Source organism: Elephantulus edwardii, unplaced genomic scaffold (assembly GCF_000299155.1).
Source record: "Elephantulus edwardii isolate Elephantulus edwardi_28Jun2011 unplaced genomic scaffold, EleEdw1.0 scaffold00026, whole genome shotgun sequence".
NCBI classification, from domain to species: Eukaryota; Metazoa; Chordata; class Mammalia; order Macroscelidea; family Macroscelididae; genus Elephantulus; species Elephantulus edwardii.
Genome location: NW_006399776.1, coordinates 21,167,858 through 21,180,550, shown reverse-complemented (window position 1 = coordinate 21,180,550; position 12,693 = coordinate 21,167,858). Strand labels below are relative to the sequence as shown.

At 38.5% G+C, this 12,693-nt stretch overlaps 1 pseudogene; it reads right to left on the bottom strand.

Moving 5' to 3' along the window:
• The window catches only part of LOC102847543, a 71,963-nt pseudogene that overhangs the window by 52,432 nt on the left and 6,838 nt on the right, over positions 1 to 12,693 (bottom strand).

The window sequence follows — 12,693 nt, the reverse complement described above, 5'->3', positions numbered from 1 at the left end:
ATAATGATGCTGCCAGTTGGCCCATGTGATAATAATGTGGCATCATTTAGTCATTTGTAATCCTACTTGTAACCCTCGACCAGTATTTTATATTTCTCCTTCTCTTGCTGGGAGTATAATAATTCAAAATGTCAGCCATTCTTTATCAAGAAATCTCTTAGGATTGAACTTGAAGCAAATAACCTTAAGGAATGAAGTAATGTTGACCTTTGGTACAAAGAGTTAGCTTCGTCTGTTTGTTTGCTATGTTGTAATGAATGCTATGTTCCTTGAGGCCATAACGATTCACAGCTGCCCTATAAACCACAGCTCTAAATGTTACCCTGTCCTGCACCGTCCTCATGACCTCTGTCATGCTCCAGCCCACTGTTACAGTAACTATGTTGATTCATATTTTGAAACTCTTTTTCTCTAACTCACCTTTCTCAGCATGTCTTTTTCCCAAAGGAGCCCAAAATTTGTGAGACCAAGTTTCATTCAAAAGCATCAGTTTTTCTCATCTTTATTCATTTTCCAATTATCAGATATCTGGGAAGCAGTTGAAAATATCAGAGCTTGGCTTGGGGACAACTTAGTTTTTAAGCCAGCATCAGTCACTTAACAAAGCTTTTTGGAGAAATTTTTGACAGGAAATCTTTCCAATGCAATGTAACTTTTGGTTTATTGACTGATGCTGCCATGAGTGTTGATTGTGAACCTGAAAGATAGTGTCCATTAAACTCAGGATTGTGTTTAAACTCCAACATGAGATAGGATTAAATGAACTGAAATATTTGCACCCTGTTTGAGTTTAAGCTTTCATTACTGATTATTTCTCTATAAGAAGATTCAGCACCTTAGTTTGCTTTTGGATCTCCAAACTCATGTTTAATTTCTCTGAGTGTGTCCTTCTCTACATTAGTAAAGCTAGAATTGTAAATATTTAGTGCATGGGCTATTAAAACCCAAACCTAAGGCCATGGCATCAGGGATATCATTGTTGATGTCAGATAGATCCTGACTTGAAGCAGAGAATAATAGAAAAATGTCTATTTCTGATTTAGTGCCTATACAAAAGTATTTTTATGAATCATGACCAATTATGATTAACATTTAGAAGAATGGAAATTCAAGAACACTTAATTACACTCATGCAAAATCTATACCTAGACCAAGAAGCTGTTGCCACAAAAGGACAAGGAAATACTGTTGTTGTTATATGCTATCGAGTCACTTGCGACTCATAGCGACCTATATTCAACAGCCCTAAACTGCTCTGTCCTGTGCCAATCACACTCTCTGATACACCCAGCCTTATTACCCTAGTCACTGAATCAATCCACCTCATAGAGGGCCTTTCCCTCCTGCGCTGTCCCTCTATCCTCCCAAATATGATGTCCCTCTCCAAGGACCGGTCCCTCCTTACAACATGTCCAAAGTATGTTAGGTGGAGCCTCAGAATCCTTGCCTTCAAGGAGCCACCTGGTTTAACCCTCTCCAGGGTGAATCTGTTTGTTTTCTTAGCAGTCCATGGTACATTCAATACTCTTCTCCAGCACCACAGCCTTCAAAGGCATCAATTCTCCTTCTATTCTCCTTAGTCATTGTCTAAGGAAACACTGCACAGTTTAAAATTAAGAATATTAAGAGTGTGTCCTTTCTCCATACCTATTCAGTCTGTATATTGAACAAATCGTTTGAGAAGCTAGACCCTATGAAAAAGAATGTGGTGTCAGGATTGCAGGAAGACTCATGAACAGCCTGTGTTATGAAGATGACAAAACCTTGCTTGCTGAAGGTGAGGGGGACTTGAAATGCTTGCTGTGGCCATTAAAGACTACAGTATTCAAAAAGGATTATACTGCAAAAGTTCTCACCACTGGAGTGATAGGTAACATCAGGCTAGATGGAGAAAATATTCAAATTATCAATTATTTCTTTATAGGTGAATCCACAACTGACATTCTTGGTGCCAGCAGTCAGATCAGGAGATTTTGTTGTATTGGGAAAGTGTGCAGGCTAGGGTGTCTCCAAATTATTGAGGAATAATGACGTAAACTTGAATGCTGAGGTAACTGAGTTAAACCATGGTTTTTTTTTCAGTCACTTCCTGTGCATGTGAGAACTGGACAATAGTTAAAGACGATAGAAAAATAACTGATGCCTTTGAGTTGTGCTGTTGGATAAGAATACTGTGTATCCCAAGGACTGGAATGGAGAACAAAAGAACAGATATGTCTTAGAGAAAGTACAGTCTGGGTGCTCCTTGGAGGCAAAGAGATCAAAGCTTCATCTCACATACTTTGGGCATGTTGTTAGGAAAGGCTGTTCCTTGGAGAGAAACATCAAGTTTGAAAAGGTGGAGGGTCAGCCAAAGAAAGGAAGACCCTCAACTGCAGCAATGGACTCAAGTATGTTAGACATGAGAAGAATGGCACAGAATAGGACAGGATTCAGGTCTGTTTTCATAGGCTCGCTGTGAATCATACTCAACCCAAGGGCACCTAAGAATAAAAACAACATCTTGGGAAAATGTTACTGTTTGGAAAAATATGGGGAACCTCAAACTGAGATGAAAGTACCATTTATCTCAGAAAGGTAAATACTTTTCTCAAATAAATCTTTTTACTCTGGGAAGGAGATAATAATGTTAGCATTGTTTGTAGAAACTGTATACTATTAGTCAAATGTAGGCACTGTAGAATCTTGGCACTGTTTTCTTTGTAATATGGTAAATATCCTTCTTGTATGGAAATCCTATAACATTGAACACAGGTATTGAAGTTTCGTTGCCCAGAGGCAAAGAGCCTAAAGGTTCACGTTCACAGATAGACAAAAAAAAAAACAAAACCAAAAAAAGGGCCCAGAGACAGACTAAAAGACATTACTTTTATTTTATTGAGGCAGGAAACTTACTGACCAGGGAGGAGGTTCTGGGGGGAAGGGGGGAACAATACTGCAAGGACCTGGCAGTGGTCAACCAGTAACATTGTGTACTAAAGGTGTGGGGGAAGCTACCCATTATTTAGATCCTTACGCAAAGAACCCCCACTATGGTTAGGTTAAGGAATGCATAAATTGATGAAATGCTTGACTTTTAGCTAGTTCTATAAACATGGCCAGTAACAAGAAGGTCAAAGATCCATCCGCCCAGAGCTATTCACTAAGACAAGAGAGGAACTGGGAAAACAAATCAAAGATGGACTCAACTAGCTCAGCTTAGATCTGACCATTTGGGGGCATTTTCACAACTACTTTACAATGGGTTAATAATATGTCAAGTAAATTAATAGTTGACAAAGATATAAAACCTCTAACTACCTGGAAAGTGGCAAGACAGTCTTGTTGAGCTGTCTTACTGTCTTCAAGATCTGGAAATAAAGCACATGTTGATGAGAAAAAAATCTTTGTGCCAGTTGAGGAGACTGATGCATGATACCTTGTTTGTCCAGTTACAAAGCCAAGAAAAATGGAATCTTTGACAAATTCAATCTAAAAACTCAGATGCATAAATTTCTTCTTTGTTGAATAAAAGATCACTGTAAGTCAGACTTAATTTAGAGGCAGCTCTTTTTCCAATAGATTATGGTAAGGATATGTTGATTTCCTTATTTTCTTTTTTACATAAGTACTCTGGTGGCTTGGTGGTAAAAAATTGTGCTGCTAATCCAAAGGCATATAGCTCAAATCCATCAGCTGCTCTGCTGGATAAAGATGGGCGATCTCCTATGCAATGAAACTGTTTGTAGAATCCTGCTGGAGGGTTAACTATGAGTGGGTTATAACTCGACGGTACATAACAACAATAATAACTTTAAAATCTATTTCATATAAACCAATTTAATGAAATAATATTTCAAGTGGCATACAGATCACAGAAAATGTCATAAAGATTATAAACAAATGAGTAAAGTACCAGTGGAAAGAGTACGAATTGGAGAAAATGTGTTTCATGGATCCAAGTCTGATCTTCAAAGGAGACTTTTATCAGACAGTAAAGGGCAAAACAGAGGAAATGAAAGGGGAGAGGGGTACTTGGGTCCAGGACTAGTATAGTCTGTACTGGTCAATAAGAATTAAATAAACAAAAAAGGAAATTTAACATAAATTCCAATTCATTGTAGTAAGGAAATGGTATTCACTTCTGCTTGGATTCAGAGATTATTTAGAAAACTTTCTTTTTTTTTCTTTTACAATTTTTTAAAATAATTTTAATGAACATTTACAGAGAATTTGGATTTCCATTCATTCATTGCTGCACTTCTCTCCCCGCCCAGCCCTCTCCCCCTGGCCCCCAGTTTGCTCCTCTCTTTCAAAAGTAAAAGAAAGACTCCCTCCCTGGTACACAATCCCCCTGTACCCCTCCCACTGCCCCAAGTACATTCCACTATGCAACCTTAATTGTGGACTCTTGTGATAACCATAATACCCTATCATACATCGCTTCTAAATTATTCAGTCCCTCATCTGTTTCAGTGCAGTATACACAATTTATCCAGTTTTTCTCAGTCTTACCCCCACCAGAAAACTTTCTTTTACAAGTGAATAAAACCACCTTGGTAACACAAATGTTAACCCTTCAACTGTTGAACAAAACATTGGCACTTTGTACTCAACCAAGGTCACCTCAGAAGAAAAGCCTGGTAGTGTACCTCTGAAAGATTAGTCTTGAATACCACACAGTGACACATGGGGTTTCCATGAGTTGGAATCCATTTGAAGACAAAGATTATAGCCAAAACCCCCTCTTTAAGTAAAAGAAACTACCTTCACTGTGCCCTCAAGCCTAGATTTGCATGAAGAGACCCAGCTGCAAGGTTGTATGCAGGCTGCAGGTGCTTAGAGAACACTGTGCCTGCCACAAAGCACAGAAGTAGGTGCCTGAGTCTTCAAGCTGAGATTCTGGGATATTGAAGAGATTAAACAGCTTAGGTTTTCCAAGATCTTCATTAAATGCTTTTTCTGCCTGATCATCTTGGTTTGACTGAGTGAAGGTCAGAGGTTCAAGCCCTTTTCCACGATACTGCCTAAACCAAAGGAAATTAAAAAATGTTTTTTGTTGAGCAGAACAGTTGAGAATGCCACGTGATCCTTCCTGGATGCTCAGGAATGAAGGACTCTGCTTCAATATAAGCTGGTTGCTCACACCTGTAGAGATACAAAACCACAGACAAAGGTGACCCATGAATGGCTGACTACTTTGTCAAAGGTAAACTTTCTTTCCATAGTCCCCATATGAAATCTATCTAGCTCTAACGGCCCCTCTAAAGCTTCCAGACTCAAGGGGGAAATCTGCTTTATCTAGTTACATCTCCAGATCCCACCAACTCACAGCACAGATGCAAAGAGAAAATCATAAAGGAAGCTCCTGAGGACTTCTCCATGCTTCTAGTCATCAGATTTGCTGATGCTTCCCTGAGTGCATGTTTATAATTCTGTCATCACAGGAAGTTGAGGAGCTCCCTAGCCAACCAGAAAGCCAACCATTTGTCTAAATACAGACTCATACAGTGACTGACTCTCTGAAGAAGTCACATGGAAAGAGAATCATATTAGAAGTAGAAGTAGGTGCAAATTTGTTGGAGAGATGCAGCTATTATTTGTCAGTTAGATCTCTTGCTTTTTTTTTGGACCACAGTGAATCCTTAATTTCCACCATGTACAAGTTATACATAAAAATCATTCTTCCTCCAAGGAAAATCTAAAACAACTCTATTCTACCCTCCCCTATTTAACCAAGCAAAAGCCCACTGCCATCAAATTGGTGCTGACACATGGGAAGAGATGGTCTTTCCTGCAGAGCAGCTGATGCATTCAAATAACCTGCTTTTCAATTAACAGCCTAACACATAATATACTATGCCACCAGTGATTCTTCAAAAAAATAATCCAATAAACATCAAGAGACTGGACATATAGGCCTTCATGTATGACTGAAATATATATACTTTATATTTTTCTCAATTGATGGTATCTTCCTTTCAAATAAATCTGTATTTCATTTAATTATCAAAATGTTTACATCTCTCTAATTGTTCTAAAATAGCACCTTTTATATCAGGAGCCAGGAGATTTGTGGCATTGAGAAAGTCTGCTATTATGGACTGCTACAAAATCCTGAAGAGCAATGATGTCCGTTTAAAGACTAAGGTGTACCTGACTCTGCCATGGTTTTCCAATCATTTGCTGTGCATCTGAGAGGTGGACAATGAATAAGGATGACAGAAGAAAAATTAATGACTTTGAATTGATACGTTGGAGAAGAGAACTGAATATCCATGGACTGCCAAAAGAGCAAACAGGAATGTATTAGAGAAAGTGCAGCCAGCATTGTCCTTAGAGGCAAAGATGGCAAAGCTTCATCTCACAGACTTTGGGCACATGGTTAGGAGAGGATAGACCTTGAAGAAGGACATTATGCTTGGGAAGCTGGAGGGTCAGTGAAAGAAAGGAAGACCTTCAACCAGATGGATTGATACAATGACTGTAGCAATGGGGTCTAGTGTGTCAGTGTTGATAAGGACGACACAGTTTGGGCAGGGTTTAGAATCTGTTGTTCATAGGGTCACCAAGAATTGTGTGAGACTCAATGACACTTTATAGCAACTGATCCAAAAAGGAATTTCACAACTACTTTCAGAAAACCAATGCCCAGGCTAGTACTATACAATACATTCTGTCCCTAAAGTGTCTTTCTACCACATTTGGCTGAAGAACCTGTGACAGCTGCCCCACTGCCTCAAAGTGTCTTAGGGGCATGATAGTCTGAGCAGATCAGTTATAGAAAGTGATCCAAGAGTTGGTGTCACATGCAAGTCCCTTACTCTGCAGCGTGGTTTATCTGGTGAAACATATCTCTCTCCACAGAATATTTTTTGAGACTTTGGTACTAATACCCTGACCAGTCATAAAATATGGATTTACAAAGCTGTCACTGAGTAATTGTCATTAGCAACATCTATCTGTACAGGAAAACCCAAGATGGATCTGGCTTCTCCCTTCTAACCAGAATTATCACCCCAAAGTGGCTCCTCCCTTTCCTTCTAACCAGAAGAATCATCGAGGAGCAGCTGAAATACAAGATGAAAATATTTCCCTTAGGAATAGCTAAATGTGGCAGCTAACTTCACAGGCTGAGTGAAGAGAACTTTATGGTATATCCTATAAATACCCCAAAATGGTTACACTTATGCTAAGCCAGCTGAGTTTATTAGGCCTGTTTTTCACTTTGGAAAATTGTTTTTCTAGTTTCTTGCCAGAGTAAGGGCAAACTGACCTTCTTCCCTGTTGTTTTTAGCCATGCTTGCAGAAATAGATATACATGAAGCAAGGGGTAATTTTGTCCCCTTAAATGAAGTTTGGGTACTGATAACATTTCTCATCATCCTGGACAATTCTTAACTCTGCTGTGTGTTGGGGGATATTTGTGTAAGGTTGTTCACTGCTTTGCCTCATCTTCAGTGGTAATTCTCCAGCCAATACCTCCAGAATTAATCCAGCGTTTTCCTCCCAGGCAGTAAATTTCTTGTCCCAATATACTAATGTCTTTTAGTTTGTCACTGAATCAGTTTTTACATCTATCTGTGAACATGAACCTTGAGGGATTTTCCCTCTGGGGACCTAACCCCAACAATATCTTTATGTAATGTACACATTAAGGATCAAGTTCAAATACAAATTCCATGCAGGTTTGACATAGAAGTACTAACCACTTGTGATATTATCCACAACTTTAATAATAATAATAATAATAATAACGTCCCTGCTTCAGCTTCTCAAGCTGCTTGACAGCTCTCACGGGTTTGGGTACCAGCTACAAGTGCCTGGGAACCATGGTGCGCTCACTACACAGATGAAGGAGGCTGAGTCGCTGAGCTGAGAGGCTGTGATGTGCAGGGCGCTGTGCCTAGTAGTTTCATTCAGAGTAGCAGTGTATCTTCCATTCGACTTTTCATTATCATCATGCGTCATCATTATCAAGGAAACAAGACCTCTGCTAGTCTCTGCTTTATACCATCTCACGTTGTTAAAGGGAATCACTGAATAAATGCATTGAAGGGTGCAGTTCTCTCCCTCCTGGATGATCAGGGACAAGGGACTCTGCTTCACTTGGCTGTTGCCACTCACCCCTATTCAAAAAGCAATGTAAAACCCCAGAGATCAATTTCCCAGTTATTAAATCTGAATGCTTCTCACTTTGAATCCCTTCTTAACTCTCCAAAATTAATCTCATATGAACTGGAAGACATCCCTTTGGCTGCTTTCCTATTATCCAAATCACTATTGTTTTGCCCAAATACAGCTTTGCTAAAATTCTTCATTGACTTACAACAAAAATGAAGCCACAGAACCACCAAGAAGGCCCTCAGGTGTGTCTCCATCCTTCTGCACGGAGGCGGCCTCCAAAAATGCTGGTTTTCTGTATTTGGCACTCTTTTTAAGGCCTTCTGTAAAGGAGGCCTCAGACAATAAGCCAGCCAACCAGAGACCAAGATCTTGCTATCCAATACACATTCACATTTCTTACAAGATTAGCTAAGAAGACACTTGTAAAAGGAAATGCAAACACTGCCATCTTGAGGTCAGAGTTTAGAGTTGCTCTAAACTTTTCATGAAGCCTCTTGGCTAGGTTTTCTTCTATTTTCAGTTTAATTTGGAATATTGTAAGAGAGCTTAAAATCAGAGGCAGCTGGAGTGTAAACAGATCTGTCAGAAAGTAAAGTTTTAACTCAATCTAACAATTTTTGAAGTCTTTAGATGAGTCTGGAATCCATTTTCAATTTTAAAAGCTGCCTTTGACAGATGTAGAAGTTACATATTGTACATTTCAGTGAGCTAGAAATTTGCACAATCAACTATTTATTAGTTGCAAATACATTTTACAAGAAACATAAATGCCGACTATACACATGGATTTTACCTGATAGTATAGCATAGGGATCAGATAGATTACATCTGTGGAGAGAACCACCAGATAATCTCAATATCAGCTGTGAAAACAAGGCTGGGTGTGGATTGTGGAACAGATCACCAACTACTCATATGCAAGTTTAAGCTAAGTGAAGCTAAAGAAAGTGAAATCAAGCCCACAGGAACCAAAATATGACCTTGAGTGTATCCCATCTGAATTTCAGAACCATATCAGGAACAGGTTTGAGACCTTGAAAATGAATGAGAGAAGACCAGATGAATTATGGAAAGATATCAAGAGTATCATCCAGGAAGAGTGCAAAAGGTCATTACAAAGGAAGAAAAGATCAAAATGGATGTCAAAAGAGACTCTAAATATTGCACTAGAGCATTGAGAAGCCAAAGCAGAGGGAAGAAATCAAAACATTGAGGAGATTTCAAAAGCCAGCGTGGCAAGACAAAGCATTATAATGAAATGTACAAAGAGTTGGAGTCAGAAAATCAAAGGGGCGAACTCTCAGCATTTCTTAAGTTCAAGGAACTGAAGAGGAAATTCAAGTCTTGAGTTACAATACTTAAGGATGCTTTGGGCAGAATATTAAATGATCCTGCAAGTATTGAAAGTATTGAAAGAAGTTGGTAAGAGTATGCAGAGTCATTATACCAAAAGGAATTGGCAGACACAGAAGAATTTCATGAAACAATATATGAGCAAGAGCCTATGATGATGAAAGAAGAAGTTCAAGCTGCTTTGAATGAATTGGCTAAGAATAAGGACCCAGGAATTAATGGTATACCGGTCGACATATTTCAACTAACAGATGCTGCCCTAGATGTACTCACGAAGTGTGCCAGGAAATCTGGAGAACAACCACTTGGCCAATTGATTGGAAGAGATCTATATTTGTTCCCATCCCAAAGAAAGGTGATCCAACAGAGTATGGAAATTATTGAGCAATATCATTAATATCACATGCAAGCAAGATTCTGGTGAAGATTTTCCAAAATCGACTGGAACAGCACATCAACAGAGAACTGCCAGAAGTCCAGGCTGTGTTTAGAAGGGGTCGTGGTACTAGGGATATTGTAACTAATGTCATATGGATATTGGCTGAAAGCAGAGAGTACGAGAAGAATGTCTATCTTTGTTTCCTTGATTACACAAAAGCATTTTTTGACTGTGTGAATCATAACAAACTGTAGCTAACTCTGAGAAGAATGGAATCTCAGAATACTTGATTGTGTTAATGCGAAGCCTATACTTGGACCAGGAGGCAGTCAGACCAAGGACTGCATGGTTCAAAACTGGGAAGGGTGTACGCTAGCAAAGTAGCCTATCTCCATACCTTTTCAATCTTTATGCAGAACAGACTATCTTGGAGGCTAGGATCTATGAGGAGAAATGTAGCAACAGGATTGGAGAAAGACTCATCTGCATTATGCAGACGACACAACCCTGCTTGGTGAAACTGAGGAGGACCTGAAGTGCTTGCTGTGGAAGCAGGGACTGCAGTTTTCAGTGTGGATTGAGGCTCAATATTAAGAAAACAAAGATCTCACCACTAGACAAGGATAAAAAAAATACATACACACATAAATATGCTTCTTCAAATTATCGACTCGTGGGCATATGGTAAAGACACACACACACACACACACAAATGCAGAGCAAAACACACAGAAAAAAAATCCAACGACTGATAGATGTGTTATTGCAGGCAGATATTACCTATATATAGACTTCTGTGCAGCCTGTTTTTCTCTTCATTCCTCCTCTAATGTTATTTTATCCATTTGTATAGTTTTCTATTTGTCTATTGTTAGCATAGACATAAAGTTAGCTAGACATTTTCTTCTCATATTTAGTAAACTGACTACATGGTTGTCAAGATTGTCCACTAAAATTAAAGCACACACTTTGAATTCTTTTTTTAAAAAAGTCTTTATTGAAAAATGGACAAAGTGGCACTAAATCATTGAAAAAGACTTGAATTATTAAAGTTGAGCCTGGGCAGCTGCCCCAAACAAACAAGAATTAAAGAAAATGCTTTGGATGTCATTTCTTACACACATACACATGCACACACATATTATCTAGATTAAAAAGTTACACATAAAAAAAGTACCTGAAGATGTGATAAAGAAAATATCATTGAAGAAAAGGCAGAAACAAAGAAATACATAAGAGATACAGATGACAAAGGTAAATACTATTCCGTATACACTCTGGCATAATCAGTAGTAGTAGATCTTAATCTGTAAGTGAACAAGCAACATGAACAATATTTGGAAGGCAAATGAAAGTACACCTGTAACCACATAGATTTAGCAGACAAAATTTGTGCAATGTCTATGTGTTCTGTAAATAGATTAATATATAGTAGAGAAACAAGGAGTGACATTTTAGAAACTTCTTAACTGTAAGCAAACATAATGAAGGAATGAAGCACGAGGCAAGGGAGCTCAGGATCACCGTCTTTTGGGCGTCAGTGTCAGTTGGCATAACATATTCTACAAAGACAACTCTTTGAATCCTCCTTTGGTGAGCAGCTACCAAGATCTCAAAAATTGCACGAAGCCATCTGAGGTGCAATTATGAGTTTCTCCCCATCTGAAGCTAAGGAATGAATTAAAGTATTTACAAAGACCTTAATGACCACTTGAATTTCAGTCTCCACAATACTGAGACCAGACCTAGATTTAAAATCACAAAAAAGGCCACACTTACTGATCGTACAGAAAATAATTAAATGTTAATGACAATTGCACACAATCATCACCCACATAAGCCTGTGCGTTACACATCTTCAAATAGGAAATGGCACATAGTTGATTCTCCAGCAGATTTTCAGAGGCAGTAAATTGCACCACAGGAGTTTGCACCTCTTTCTACTGTGGAGTAGCTGGTGATTTCAAATTCTATGTCTTTGGGTTAGCAGTGTAACTCCTTACCACTAAGTCACCAGTGCTACCTAGTCACAGTAGCAACAGTGAAAAAATTATAAAATATGTTACACTAGGAAAATTGATTGTCAAGGACCTATTCCAAGAGCTAAAAAGTAAGAAAGTTTAAAAGCTAACTGGTCTTTGATCCAAGTCACGGTATTTTCAGTTCTTTCATATGCATATGAGAGTTGTACAATGAAAAAGAAAAGACCAAAGAAGAGTTGATGCCTTTGAATTGTGATATTGGTGAAAGATCGACTATACTATGGATGGTCAAAAGAACAAATATATCTTGAAGGAAGTGCAATCAGGGAGCTCCTTAGAGGTAAGGTTGGAGAAACTGTTTCAATAGCTTTTTGAGCATGTTATCAGGAGGTCCCAGTCTTTGGGAAAAGACATCATACTGGGGAAGGTAAAGACCCAGTAAAAGAGAGGAAGATCCTTCAGAAGATGAACTGACATAATAACTATAATAATGGAGGTGAATCATTAACATCCGGGGAAAACAAATCAACAACAAGTTCTTAGAACAATCAATCACACAAGATAAGAAAAGCAGAATTTGCCCATGAGCAAAATTCAGAAGACAGGAAAAAAGAAGGAAGAATTATAACTGAGAATACAGAGAAGAGGAAAGGGTGCTCTTATGCTATGAGAATTGGAATAAATACCACAAAACTTAATGTGTATGAATTGTTGAATGGAAAATAAATTTTATCTGTAAATACTCACTCAAATAACGATGAAAAATAAAGTGAACTTCGAGAAAAATGGGTACAAGATATGAACAGACACTTCACCAAGGAAGACATTCAGATGGCCAACAAGCACATGAAGAAATGTTCAAAATCCGTAGCT